Source organism: Triticum aestivum, chromosome 5B (assembly GCF_018294505.1).
Source record: "Triticum aestivum cultivar Chinese Spring chromosome 5B, IWGSC CS RefSeq v2.1, whole genome shotgun sequence".
Lineage (NCBI taxonomy): Eukaryota > Viridiplantae > Streptophyta > Magnoliopsida > Poales > Poaceae > Triticum > Triticum aestivum.
In genome coordinates, this window is record NC_057807.1 from 407,004,218 (window position 1) to 407,018,120 (window position 13,903).

Below are 13,903 nucleotides of genomic sequence, written 5' to 3' on the forward strand. Positions count from 1 at the left end.
AGCTGCGACCCCGTACTTGCCAAAGTTAAAAAACCACTCCGAGTGGAGAGCAATCCTCCCATTCGGGGTCTTAGCTGCGGCCCCGTACTCGCCTAAGTTAAAAAACCACTCCAAGTGGAGAGCAATCCTCCCACTCGGGGGCTTAGCTGCGACCCTGTACTCCCCTAAGTTTAAAAACCACTCCGAGTGAAGAGCAACCTTCTCACTCGGAGGCTTAGCTGCGAATCTGATTCGCCTAAGTTGCAAAGATCATCGGAGTTGTGTCACAAGTACAACATCCGCTCCATCCTGATCCGCAAGGACGACGAGGGGAAAATCAAGTATGGCACCTAGTGCTCGTATCCGTGGACCTCTCGTCAGAGTCGCGTCACAAGTACAACATCTGCTCCATCCTGATCCGTAAGAACAACGAGGGGAAAATCGAATACGACACCTAGTGCTCATGTCCGCGGCCCTCTCGTCGAAGCTGCGTCACAAGTACAACGTCTATTCCGAGTGAGAAATCAAGCTCCACCCAGAGTTAAGATCTAAAAGTGGTGAAGACAAAGCAACCATATTCAAAGAAAAACCAAGATCAGATAAATCTAGCAAAGTTTGGAACCACGAACAGAAGTACTCAGGTGTGAGGCCTGAAAGAGTTTAACGGCTACAAAATCACTCGGCATTCCGAGGCAAATAAAGGTGATGCATTAAGTTTGTTCACTCAATGGGAGTAGGGCTTGTCGGCTCGACGAAGCTGTCAAGGTTGATACCGTCTGCAATACAAGTGGCAGCGTCGATGAAGGTCTCCATGAAGGACCGGAATTGGAGCTTCTTGGTGTTGGCGACCTTGAGAGCCGCCAGGTTCTCTTCTTTGACCTCCTTGCAATGGACTCGGACCAGGGACAGAGCCACATCAGCGCCACAACGAGCAGACGACTTCTTCCATGCTTGCACTCGACCAGGGATTTCTTTGAGTTAAGTCATCAGGGACTCAAGATCATTCTAGAACGTCACTCAGGGCCAGAGCTCTGTGTCAATCCACGACACCGCCACTTTCAGATGAGCAAGATAATCCATAGCACTGGCAAGGCGAGACTCCAATCGCAGCACGTTCATCGCAGCTTCATCCTTGACGGGAGAGTTTATGGGGTCCAAGTCTGTCTCGATCCGCCTAGTCTCTTCCTCGAAGTCTTAATAGAATTCTGCACACCAAAAAAATGGTGAGTCGGAGGGTATATGATGAGTCGACAGTTGCAAATCAGTCGGACAAGGGAAAGTACCTTCAAGCGTCAGGAACATCTTGTTGGCAAGTCCTCCCAGGTAAGCCTCCAGTTCACCCCTCTTCCGAGTGAGATCTCCAACCTTGTCGGACAGGGCCTCCTTGTCCTTCTTTAGCTGCACAACTTCTTTGTTGGCCTCGCTAATGGCAGTTTTCAACTGGGCGTTTTCCTCTTCCAACTTGCTGACTGAAGCGAGCTTCTTGTCGGCAAGTTCAGTTTTTTCTCGCGCCTCCCTCTACGCTGCGGCAAGGTCGAGGTCCTTCTGCTCCAGAGCCTACTTCATTTTGACTAAAGAAATAACATTCTTCAGATGAGCTTGGAGTTGACGGTTTTCACTATGCACATCTGTTCGAGTGGTCACTCGGTTCAAAAGGCTAATAGGGAAAAAAATATAAGGTGGACAGTCGACGAGTTATTACCTCCCATAGCAGTTGCATCATCCTTGGCCTTCTGAAGATTCTTCTTGGCCAGCTCCAGATCGAGGTTGAGACTAATCTGTTTCTTCTCCAATTCAGCAAATTGGGCCCCAAGCTCACAAGATTTCTGCAGTCAACAAATAAGACACGGCAGTCGACAGAAACAAAGGTCAATCACAGCAAAACCGCAGCAAAAAGTGTTCTAAGACTACTGCCGAATTAAACATTCAACAGTAGTCTCGGGGACTACACCCAGTGGGTACACTTGGCGTGCCCCCACTGGTCCGATTTCCCTCTCGGCATGGTCTGTGCATCACGAGTAAAAAATTATCAGACCCCTGCCGACTGCCCGCAGTCGACCGTGGTCTCGGGGACTACACCCAATGGGTGCACTCAGCGTGCCCCCACTAGTCTGGAACCCACTCGGCATGATCTGTCTCGACCGAGTGGAAGAACTATAAAGAAACATTTGATAAAGACCCTCGCTGAATCAAACTTTCGATGGCGATCTCAGGGACTACTCCGAGTGGATACACTCTGTGTGCCCCCACCGATTCAAAGATACACTCGATGCGACCTGGTCGACTCGGGTGGAAGAACTATTCAGCAAAAGTTAAAGCACCTAGTGGGTGAATGGATATAAAGTGCAGACTCATGATAGATGCACATAAAAGGTTTCAAAACGCTCATCCACGGACATCTTACAGATAATAAAGCAATAGTTTCCAAATACCATATCGGAACAGAGACAAGATCAAGCTAAAAGATCAGTCAGAAATCAACTCACCTTGACATTGGTTTGAAGAGCAGAATTGGCATCGTAGGCAGCCTTGCTGGCCTCGTGCACCACCTTCATCTGATCCATCACAAAGCTTTCCTGGCGCATAGCTTCCTTAGTAGCGCTCACTGGGTCCTTTGGGACATGATGGGTGACAAAGAGCGGAGTTGGTGGATGATACGTCTCCGTCGTAGCTATAATTTTTGATTGTTCCATGCCAATATTCTACAACTTTCATATACTTTTGGCAAGTTTTTATACTATTTTTGGGACTAACATATTGATCCAGTGCCAGTTCCTGTTTGTTGCATGTTTTTTGTTTCGCAGAAAATCCATATCAAACGGAGTCCAAATGGGATAAAACGGACGAAGAATATTTTGGAATATTTATGATTTTTGGGAAGAAGAATCAACGCGAGACGATGCTCGAGGGGCCCACGAGGTAGGGGGCGCCCCCTGACCCTCGTGGACACCCCGTAAGGTGGTTGCTGCTCTTCTTTTGCCGCAAGAAAGCAAATATTTGGAAACAAATCGTGGTGCAAGTTTTAATACAATCGGAGTTACGAATCTCCGGGAATATAAGAAACGGTGAAAGGGCAGAACCAAGAACGCAGAAATAGAGAGAGACAGAGAGATAGATCCAATCTCGAAGGGGTCTCGCCCCTCCCAAGCCATGGAGACCATGGACCAGAGGGGAAACCCTTGTCCCATCTAGGGAGAAGGTCAATGAAGAAGAAGAAGAAGGGGGGCTCTCCCCCCTCGCTTCTGGTGGCGCCGGAGTGCCACCGGGGCCATCATCATCACCGCGATCTACACCAACACCTCCGTCGTCTTCACCAACATCTCCATCACCTTCCCCCATCTATCTACAGAAGTCCACTCCCTCGCAACCCGTTGTACCCTCTACTTGAACATGGTGCTTTATGCTTCATATTATTATCCAATGATGTGTTGCCATCCTATGATGTCTGAGTAGATTTTCGTTATCCTTTCGATAATTGGTGAATTGCTATGATTGGTTTAATTTTCTTGTGGTTATGTTGTTGTCCTTTGGTGCCCATCATATGAGCGTGCGCGTGGTTCACACCATAGGGTTAGTTGTATGTTGATAGGACTATGTATTGGAGGGCAAGAGCGACAGAAGCATCAACCTAGCATAGAAATTGATGCATACGGGATTGAAGGGGGACCAATATATCTTAATGCTATGGTTGGGTTTTACCTTAATGAACGTTAGTAGTTGCGGATGATTGCTAATTGTTCCAATCATAAGTGCATAGAATTCCAAGTCAGGTATGACATGCTAGCAGTGGCCTCTCCCACATAAAACTTGTTATCGGTCTAGCAAAGTAGTCAATTGCTTAGGGACAATTTCGCAACTCCTACCACCACTTTTCCACACTCGCTATACTAACTTTATTGCGTCTTTATCTAAACAGCCCCTAGTTTATATTTGCGTGCTCTTTATATTCATGCAAACCTATCCAACACCTACAAAGTCCTTCTAGTCTCATACTTGTTTTAGGTGAAAGGAACATTAAGCGTGCGTAGAGTTGTATCGGTGGTCGATAGAACTTGAGGGAATATTTCTTCTACCTTTATCTCCTCGTTGGGTTCGACATTCTTACTTATCAAAAGAGGCTACAATTGATCCCCTATACTTGTGGGTTATCAAGACCTTTTTCTGGCGCCGTTGCCGGGGAGTTATAGCGTGGGGTGAATATTCTCGTGTGTGCTTGTTTGCCTTATCACTAAGTAGATTTTATTTGCTGTTCTAAGTTGTTTTCTATCTTTAGTTATGGATATGGAACACGAAATACCAAAAAAATTAGGTGTACTTGCTACTCATGGAGATGGGTAACCTCCTAAAACCCTTGATGCTGGTTATGTGAAAAATATTATGTACTACTTTAATAATCCTGAGAAAACCCCATTCAATTATGTAATGGGAGACACATTGGATCAACGTGAATACTTTAGGCATTATCGCTTGACTCAAATAGGGAAATTATTATGGGATCAAATTCATATGTTGCATTGGTATGCTCGGGAATTATGCTTGAGATATGATTATACTTGTTGCTCTAGGATGAAGGATCCACACCTTCCCTTTTCATGCAAATTTAATGATGATAAAACCTTGGCTTCTTATGCTAATGGTATATATGATTACTATGATGTGGAACAAATAGAAGAATTCGTTGCTTTTATGGATGCTTATGAAATTGAATCTTTGTTTAAAGAGTGTGAAAACTTGATGATGCTATTTACAGACCTGAAAATTTTGCTATACTTAAATATTGCTATGAGAATTATGAATTCCATTTTGATATTGATGATTTTATTGAGAGAGTCTCCATTGTTCAAGAAGAGACTAATATTTTGCAGGAGTCTATGGAAGAAGAAATTGATGGAACTATGAGCTCATTGGATGAAAAAAATGAGGAGGAGAGCGAAGAACAAAAGGAGGAAGAATGGATTGATCACCCGTGCCCACCTTCTAATGAGAGTAACTCTTAAACTCATCCATTGTTTAATTTCCCTTCGTGCTTACTGAAGGATGATTACTATGATGATTGTTATGATCTCGTTGATTCTCTTGAAATACCCCTTTTTGATGATTCTTGCTATGCTTGTGGTCATGATGCCAATATGAATGATGCTTATGGAGATGAACTTGCTATAGTTCCTTATGTTAAAAATGAAATTGTTGCTATTGCACCCACACATAGTAGTCCTATTATCTCTTTGAATTCTCCAAACTACACTATATCAGAGAAGTTTGCTCTTATTAAGGATTATGTTGATGAGTTGCATTTTACCGTTGCACATGATGATTTTGATAGATATAATATGCATGTGCTTGCTGCTCCAACTTGCAATTATTATGAGAGAGGAACCACATCTCCTCCTCTTTATGTTTCCAACATGATAGAATTGCAAGAAACTGCTTATACTATGCATTGGCCTTTACTTGGTGTGCATAAATTGTTCTTTTATGACATGCCGATGCATAGGAAGAGAGTTAGACTTTGTTGTTGCATGATATATGTTACTTTGTGCTCACTACTAAATCACAACTCATTGTTAATTAAAATTGGCTTTGATATACCTTGGGATCCGGGTGGATCCATTACTTGAGCACTATATACCTAGCTTAATGTCTTTAAAGAAAGTGTTGCCAGGGAGACAACTCGGAAGTTTTAGAGAGTCATTTATTTCTGTTGTGTGCTTTCATAAAGTTTAAAAACAAAAAACTAAAGAGGCAACCCAAAACTTTTTCAAAAAGAAAAGCGAAAGTGAGAAAGACGAGCATTGTTAAAGTGGGAGCTAGCCTTGAACTTTGTTCATGCTCACGGAAACTTTGTGAATCTTGATTACAGAAACTTTTCAAAAAAAATAATTATCCCCTTGTACAATTCCATATTATTATAAAAATAATGTGCCAAGGTTTGCCTTTAGGATGTTTACAATGCTTGTTGGTTTGTGCGGTGCAGGACATAAACTTTGGCTGTAGTGCGTGATTTTACATTTTCTACTGGAACGTCAAACGGTTCTGAAATTGCACTGTCTTTATATACAAGTTTTTTATTTTTCCTAATGTTTGCAGAAATTTTGGGGTACCATAGGTATGGTGAATGTTCAGATTACTACAAACTGTCCTGTTTAAGACAGATTTTGTTTTTCATGCATCGTTTGCTTGTTGTGATGAAACTATCGATTTCTATTAGTGGATTAAGCCATGGAAAAGTTATATTACAGTAGCTACAATGCAAAAACAAAATATGAATTGGTTTTCAATAGTGCCTAGAGTAGTGATTTTCTTTATTATACTAATGGATCTTATCGAGTTTTCTGTTGAAGTTTTGTGTGGATGAAGTGTTCGAAGATCGAGGAGGTCTCAATATGAGGAAAAGGAGGAGAGGCAAGAGCTCAAGCTTGGGGATGCCCAAGGCACCCCAAGTAAATATCCAAGGGGACTCAAGCATCTAAGCTTGGGGATGCCCCGGAAGGCATCCCATCTTTCCTCAACAAGTATCGATATGTTTTCGGATTCGTTTCGTTCATGCGATATGTGCAAATCTTGGAGCGTCTTTTGCATTTAGTTTTTACTTTTCTTTTATGCACCATGCTGGTATGAGTTAGCCCTTGGTTGATTTATAGAATGCTCATTGCACTTCACTTATACCTTTTGAGTATGGCTTTATAGAATGCTTCATGTGCTTCACTTACATCATTTGAAGTTTGGATTGCCTGTTTCTCTTCACATAGAAAACCGCCATTTGTAGAATGCTCTTTTGATTCACTTATATTTGTTAGAGTGTGGGCATATCTTTTGTAGAAAGAATTAAACTCTCTTGCTTCACTTATATCTATTTAGAGAGATGGCAGGAATTGGTCATTCACATGGTTAGTCATAAAATCGTACATAAAACTTGTAGATAACTGAATATGATATGTTTGATTACTTGCAATAGTTTTGCGATATAGAGATGATAATATGTGGGAGGTTCTAGTAAATGGTTGTGTTTAGTAAGGATATTGGTGTTAAGGTTTGTGATTCCCGAAGCATGCACGTATGGTCTCCTAAGTATGTAACCAAATTGGCGCGCATTGTATTTTTATTGTTTATCTTTGCGTGAAGGTCGGGGGCGCACGATGGTTAACTCCTACCAACCTCTCCCCTAGGAGCATGCGTAGTAGTACTTTGCTTCGAGGGCCAATAAACTTTTGCGATAAGTATATGAGTTCTTTATGACTAATGTGAGTCCATGGATTATACACACTCTTACCCTTCCATCATTGCTAGCCTCTTTGGTACCGTGCATTGCCCTTTCTCACCTCGAGAGTTGGTGCAAACTTCGCTGGTGCATACAAACCCCCTGATACGATACACTCTATCACACATAAGCCTCCTTATATCTTCCTCAAAACAGCCACCATACCTACCTATTATGGCATTTCCATAGCCATCCGGAGATATATTGTCATGCAACTTCCATCATCATCATATACATGACTTGAGCATTCATTGTCATATTGCTTTGCATGATCGTAAGACAGCTACCATGATGTTTTCATGGCTTGTCCATTTTTTGATATCTTTGCTATGCTAGATCATTGCACATCCCGGTACACCACCGGAGGCATTCATATAGAGTCATATTTTTGTTCTAGATATCGAGTTGTAATATTGAGTTGTAAGTAAATAAAGTGTGACGATCATCATTATTAGAGCATTGCCCCAGTGAGGAAAGGATGGTGGAGACTATGATTCCCCCACAAGTCGGGATGAGACTCCGGAATTTATGAAAAATAAAAGAGGCCAAAGAAGCCCAAATAAAAAAAGAGGCCAAAGAAGCCCACCAAAAAAATGAGAGAAAAAAGAGAGAAGGGGCAATGTTACTATCCTTTTACCACACTTGTGCTTCAGAATAGCACCATGTGCTTCATATAGAGAGTCTCTTGAGTTATCACTTTCATATACTAGTGGGAATTTTCATTATAGAACTTGGCTTGTATATTCCAATGATGGGCTTCCTCAAATGCCCGAGGTCTTCATGAGCAAGCAAGTTGGATGCACAGCGACTTAGTTTCAGTTTGAGATTTCATCCACTTATAGCTCTAGTCCATACGTTGCATGGCAATCCCTACTCCTCGCAATGACATCAATTGATGGGCATCTCCATAGCCCGTTGATTAGCAGCGTCAATGTGAGACTTTCTCCCTTTTGTCTTCTCCACACAACCTATACCATCATACTCTATTCCACATGTAGTGCTATATCCATGGCTTGCGCTCATGTATTGCGTGAGGGTTGAAAAAGCTAAATCGAGTTAAAAAGTATGAACCAATTGCTTGGCTGACACCGGGATGGGCATGAGGGGTACCTTGTGTTAAGAAAAGTGAGCATACAAGACTATATGATTTTGTAGGGATAGTGTTCTTTAGCATTGATATTTTAAAAGACATGGTTGCTTGTTGGGATGCCCGAGTATTAAATTCTTTTATGTCAAATGATAGACTATTGCTTTGAATCACTCGTGTCTTAATATTCATGCCATGCTTAGATTACATGATCAAGATTATCCTAGGTAGCATTCCACATCAAAAATTATCTTTTTTATCATTTACCTACTCGAGGACGAGCATGAATTAAGCTTGGGGATGTTGATACGTCTTCGTCATATCTATAATTTTTGATTGTTCCATGCCAATATTCTAGAACTTTCATATACTTTTGGCAAAATTTTATACTATTTTTGGGACTAACATATTGATCCAGTGCCCAGTGCCAGTTCCTGTTTGTTGCATATTTTTTGTTTCGCAGAAAACCCATGTCAAACAGAGTCCAAATGGGATAAAAATGGACGGAGAATATTTTTAGAATATTTATGATTTTTGGGAAGAAGAATCAACGCGAGACGATGCTCGAGGGGCCCACGAGGCAGGGGGCGCGCCCCAGACCATCATGGACACCCCGTAAGGCGGTTGCTGCTACTCTTTTGCCGCAAGAAAGCTAATATCCGGAAACAGATCGTTTTGAAGGTTTCAATCCAATCGGAGCTCCGGATCTCCGGGAATATAAGAAACGGTGAAAGGGCAGAATCAGGAACGCAGAAACAAAGAGAGACAGAGAGACAGATCCAATCTCGAAGGGGCTCTCGCCCCTCCCACACCATGGAGACCAAGGATCAGAGGGGAAACCCTTCTCCCATCTAGGGAGAAGATAAAGGAAGAATAATAAGAAGGGGGGCCTCTCTCCCCCTCGCTTCCGGTGGCGCCGGAGTGCCACCGGGGCCATCATCATCACCGCGATCTACACCAACACCTCCATCATCTTCACCAACATCTCCATCACCTTCCCCCATCTATCTATAGCGGTCCACTCTCCCACAACCCGTTGTACCCTCTACTTGAACATGGTGCTTTATGCTTCATATTATTATCCAATGATGTGTTGCCATCCTATGATGTTTGAGTAGATTTTTGGTGTCCTTTCGGTAATTGGTGAATTGCTATGATTGGTTTAATTTGCTTGTGGTTATGTTGTTGTCCTTTGGTGCCCATCATATGAGCGCGTGCGTGGATCACACCATAGGGTTAGTTGTATGTTGATAGGACTATGTATTGGAGGGCAAGGGTGATAGAAGCTTCAACCTAGCATAGAAATTGATGCATACGGGATTGAAGGGGGACCAATATATTTTAATGCTATGGTTGGGTATTACCTTAATGAACGTTAGTAGTTGCGGATGCTTTCTAATAGTTCCAATCATAAGTGCATAGAATTCCAAGTTAGGGATGACATGCTAGCAATGGCCTCTCCCACATAAAACTTGCTATCGGTCTAGTAAAGTAGTCATTGCTTAGGGACAATTTCGCAACTCCTACCACCACTTTTCCACACTCGCTATACTAACTTTATTGTGTCTTTATCTAAACAGCCCCTAGTTTATATTTGCGTGCTCTTTATATTCTTGCAAACCTATCCAACAACACCTACAAAATCCTTCTAGTTTCATACTTGTTTTAGGTAAAGCAAATGTTAAGCATGCCTAGAGTTGTATCGGTGGTCGATAGAACTTGAGGGAATATTTCTTCTACCTATAGCTCCTCATTGGGTTCGACACTCCTACTTACCGAAAGAGGCTACAATTGATCCCCTATACTTGTGGGTTATCAGTGGAACAGTTAGAGCAGACTGAGGATCTGAGGCATGGAGTTGCATGGACGAAGGAAGGAATTGAGTGATCGATGCCGAAGGACGGTCAGTCGACACAGGATCGGCAAAAGAAACAGAAGCCCGAATTGGATCTCCGGATTGCTGGATCACTATTTCTGGTGCTGATGTCTACTGAGGTGCCTTGCTGGCAGTCGCTCTCCTGCTCGAAGTCCTGCACTTTCTTCCCGTGATCTTCTGGGGCACTTCTGCATCGTCGTCTGGAAGTTCAATGACATCTTGTGGCGCTGCACAAGATTCGCCCATAAGAATTCAGTCGACTGAGAGTTCAACTGACAAAATAAGCACAAGATTGTAGAATTATACCAGCATTGGAAGTGGCAGCGTCTTCAGTTTCCTCACCATTTTGATCCTTGTCAATGTCCATGGAGGTCCCAGAAGTCACAGCACTGAAAGATTCAGAACCCACTCGGTCAAGCAAGGGAATGAGTCGATGGTAACATAGAGAAAAACAAAACACTTACGCAGAAGCAACGGGAATGTCCATCTTGATCTTGGCCAAGGTCTTTCGAGGCTTTGAGGGGGCGACCTTGGGCTGCTTGGCGACCTTTTTAGACGGGTCCGGAGACGAAGTCCGAGTGCGCTTTTGCACGTGTGTGCTTGGAGGAGCTGCTTTGCTGCGCCCACCTGCAGGGTCTTGAGACTGTTTGGATCGGTGTTCTGAGCGAGGTGGTGAGTCGACTTCTTCACTATCGTCCGAGTCATCACCATCCTCCTCGTCGTCATCGGGGGATTGCCAGTTGGCACTCTCATCAGCGCTCTCCGTTCCCTCCTGGGCTTGCTCCCCATTTGGCATCGAGTACATCTCAGTATAAATCTGCAAGGCAAGAAGTTAAACAAGCATCAATCAGATTCAAGTTGCAAATCAGAATGAAAAAACACTCGGTAACAAAGGTCAGACATTGTTTGGCTTGTTTTCAGCGTCGAATGGTGCAACTCTTCTAGACCCCCTGGGGTTGTCTTTGTTTCTAGTGATGCTCTGCAACCACTGTGCCACCGTCTCATCAGCAACCTCCTCTGGGTGGACCCGAGCGGTGTCATTGGTGCCTCAGTACATCCACATTGGATGATCGCGAGCTTGAAGGGGCTAGATGCATCGACTGAGAAACACCTCCAACAAATCCATGCCAGTCACACCGTCACAGACCAATTGAACTACCCGTTCGACTAACATGGACACCTCTACTTTCTCTGCTGAAGTCACGGTCAATGAAGATGGTTGGCGGACTGATCCATGGTGAAGGGGGGAAGACCAGTCGACTGTCCAGGGGTCGGAACATCTTGGCAGTAGAACTAGGTCGACTGCCATCCCCTAACTGACTCGGGAAGAGTCATAGGAGGAAAAGTACTCCTGGCCCTCGTCTGAATCCATAAACCCCCACACATTTGGATCACGTGGGTCCTCTTGTCATTCGGATTCACATTCTTCACAGATTGGGAACGATAGGTAAAGATGTGTTTGAATAGACCCCAATGCGGTCGACAACCCAAGAAGTTTTCACACAGAGAAACATACGCAGTGAGATATGTGATAGTGTTGGGAGAAAAATGGTGAAGTTGGGCACCAAAAAATTTCAGGAAACCCCAGAAAAAAAGATGCAGAGGCAGAGTGAAACCACGGTCGACATGAGTTGCGAGGAGGACGCACTCACCCTCCTGCAGCTGGGGCTCGATCTCGTTCCCCGGCAACCCCCAAGACCCGTCAGTGATAACCCACAAGTGTAGGGGATCGCAACAGTTTTCGAGGGTAGAGTATTCAACCCAAATTTATTGATTTGACAGAAGGGGAGCCAAAGAATATTCTCAAGTATTAGTAGTTGAGTTGTCAATTCAACCACACTTGTATAACTTAATATCTGCAACAAAGTATTTAGTAGCAAAGTAGTATGGAAGTAACGGTAACGGTAGCTGAAGTAACATTAGCAGTTTTATAGTAATTGTAACAGTGACAACGGCAAAGTAACTAAGCTAAGATCAATATGTGAAAAGCTCACAGGCATTGGATCAGTGATGGATAATTATGTTGGATGCGATTCCTCATGCAACAGTTATAACATAGGGTGACACAGAACTAGCTCTAGTTCATAAATGTAATGTAGGCATGTATTCCGAATATAGTCATACGTGCTTATGGAAAAGAACTTGCATAACATCTTTTGTCCTACCCTCCCATGGCAGCGGGGTCATATTGGAAACTAAGGGATATTAAGGACTCCTTTTAATAGAGTACCAGACCAAAGCATTAACACTTAGTGAATACATGAACTCCTCAAACTACGATCATCGTCGGGAGTGGTCCCAATTATTATCACTTCGGGGTTACCGGATCATAACACATAGTAGGTGACTATTGACTTGCAAGATAGGATCAAGAACTCACATATATTCATGAAAACATAATAGGTTCAGATCTGAAATCATGGCACTCGGGCCCTAGTGATAAGCATTAAGCATAGCAAAGTCATAGAAACATCAATCTTAGAACATAGTGGATACTAGGGATCAAACCCTAACAAAACTAACTCCATTACATGGTAAATCTCATCCAACCCATCACCATCCAGCAAGACTACAATGGAATTACTCACGCACGGTGGTGAGCATCATGAAATTGGTGATGGAGGATGGTTGATGATGACGACGACGACGGATTCCCCTCTCCAGAGCCCTGAACAGACTCCAGATTAGCCCTCCCGGCAGAGATTAGGGCTTGGCGGCGGCTCCATATCGTAAAATGCAATGAATCCTTCTCTCTGATTTTTTTCTCCCCGAATGTGAATATATAGAGTTGGAGTTGTGGTCGGTGGAGCACTAGGGGGGCCACGAGGCTGGGGGCGCGCCCAGGGGGATAGGGCGCACCCCCACCCTCGCGGACAGGGTGTGGGACCCTGACGTTGATTCTTTCGCCAGTATTTTTTATTAATTCCAAAAATATTTTCCGTGGAGTTTCAGGTCATTCCGAGAACTTTTATTTCTGCACAAAAATAACACCATGGAAATTCTGCTAAAAACAACATCAGTCTAGGTTAGTTCCATTCAAATCATGCAAGTTAGAGTCCAAAACAAGGGCAAAAGTGTTTGGAAAAGCGATACGATGGAGACGTATCAACTCCCCCAAGCTTAAACATTTGCTTGTCCTCAAGCAATTCAGTTGAAAAACTGAAAGTGATAAAGAAAAACTTTTACAAACTCGGTTTGCTCTTGTTGTTGCAAATATGTAAAGCCAGAATTCAAGTTTTCAGCAAAGCTTATGAACTAACCATATTCACAATAACACTTAGGTCTCATGTTTACTCATATAAATGGCATAATCAACTAGCGAGCAATAATAAATCTCAGATGACAACACTTTCTCAAAACAATCATAATATGATATAACAAGATGGTATCTCGCTAGCCCTTTCTAAAACCGCAAAACATAAATGTAGAGCACCTTTGAAGATCAAGGACTGACTAAACATTGTAATTCGTGGTAAAAGAGATCCAGTCATACTCAATGTAAATTAATAGTAATGCATGCAAATGAGAGAGGTGCTCTCCAACTGGTGCTTTTTAATAAGAGGATGATGATTCAACATAAAAGTAAATAGATAGGCCCTTCATAGAGGGAAGCAGGGATTTGTAGAGGTGCCAGAGCTCGAGTTTTGAAATAGAGATAAATAATATTTTGGGTGGTATACTTTAATTGTCAACATAACAACCA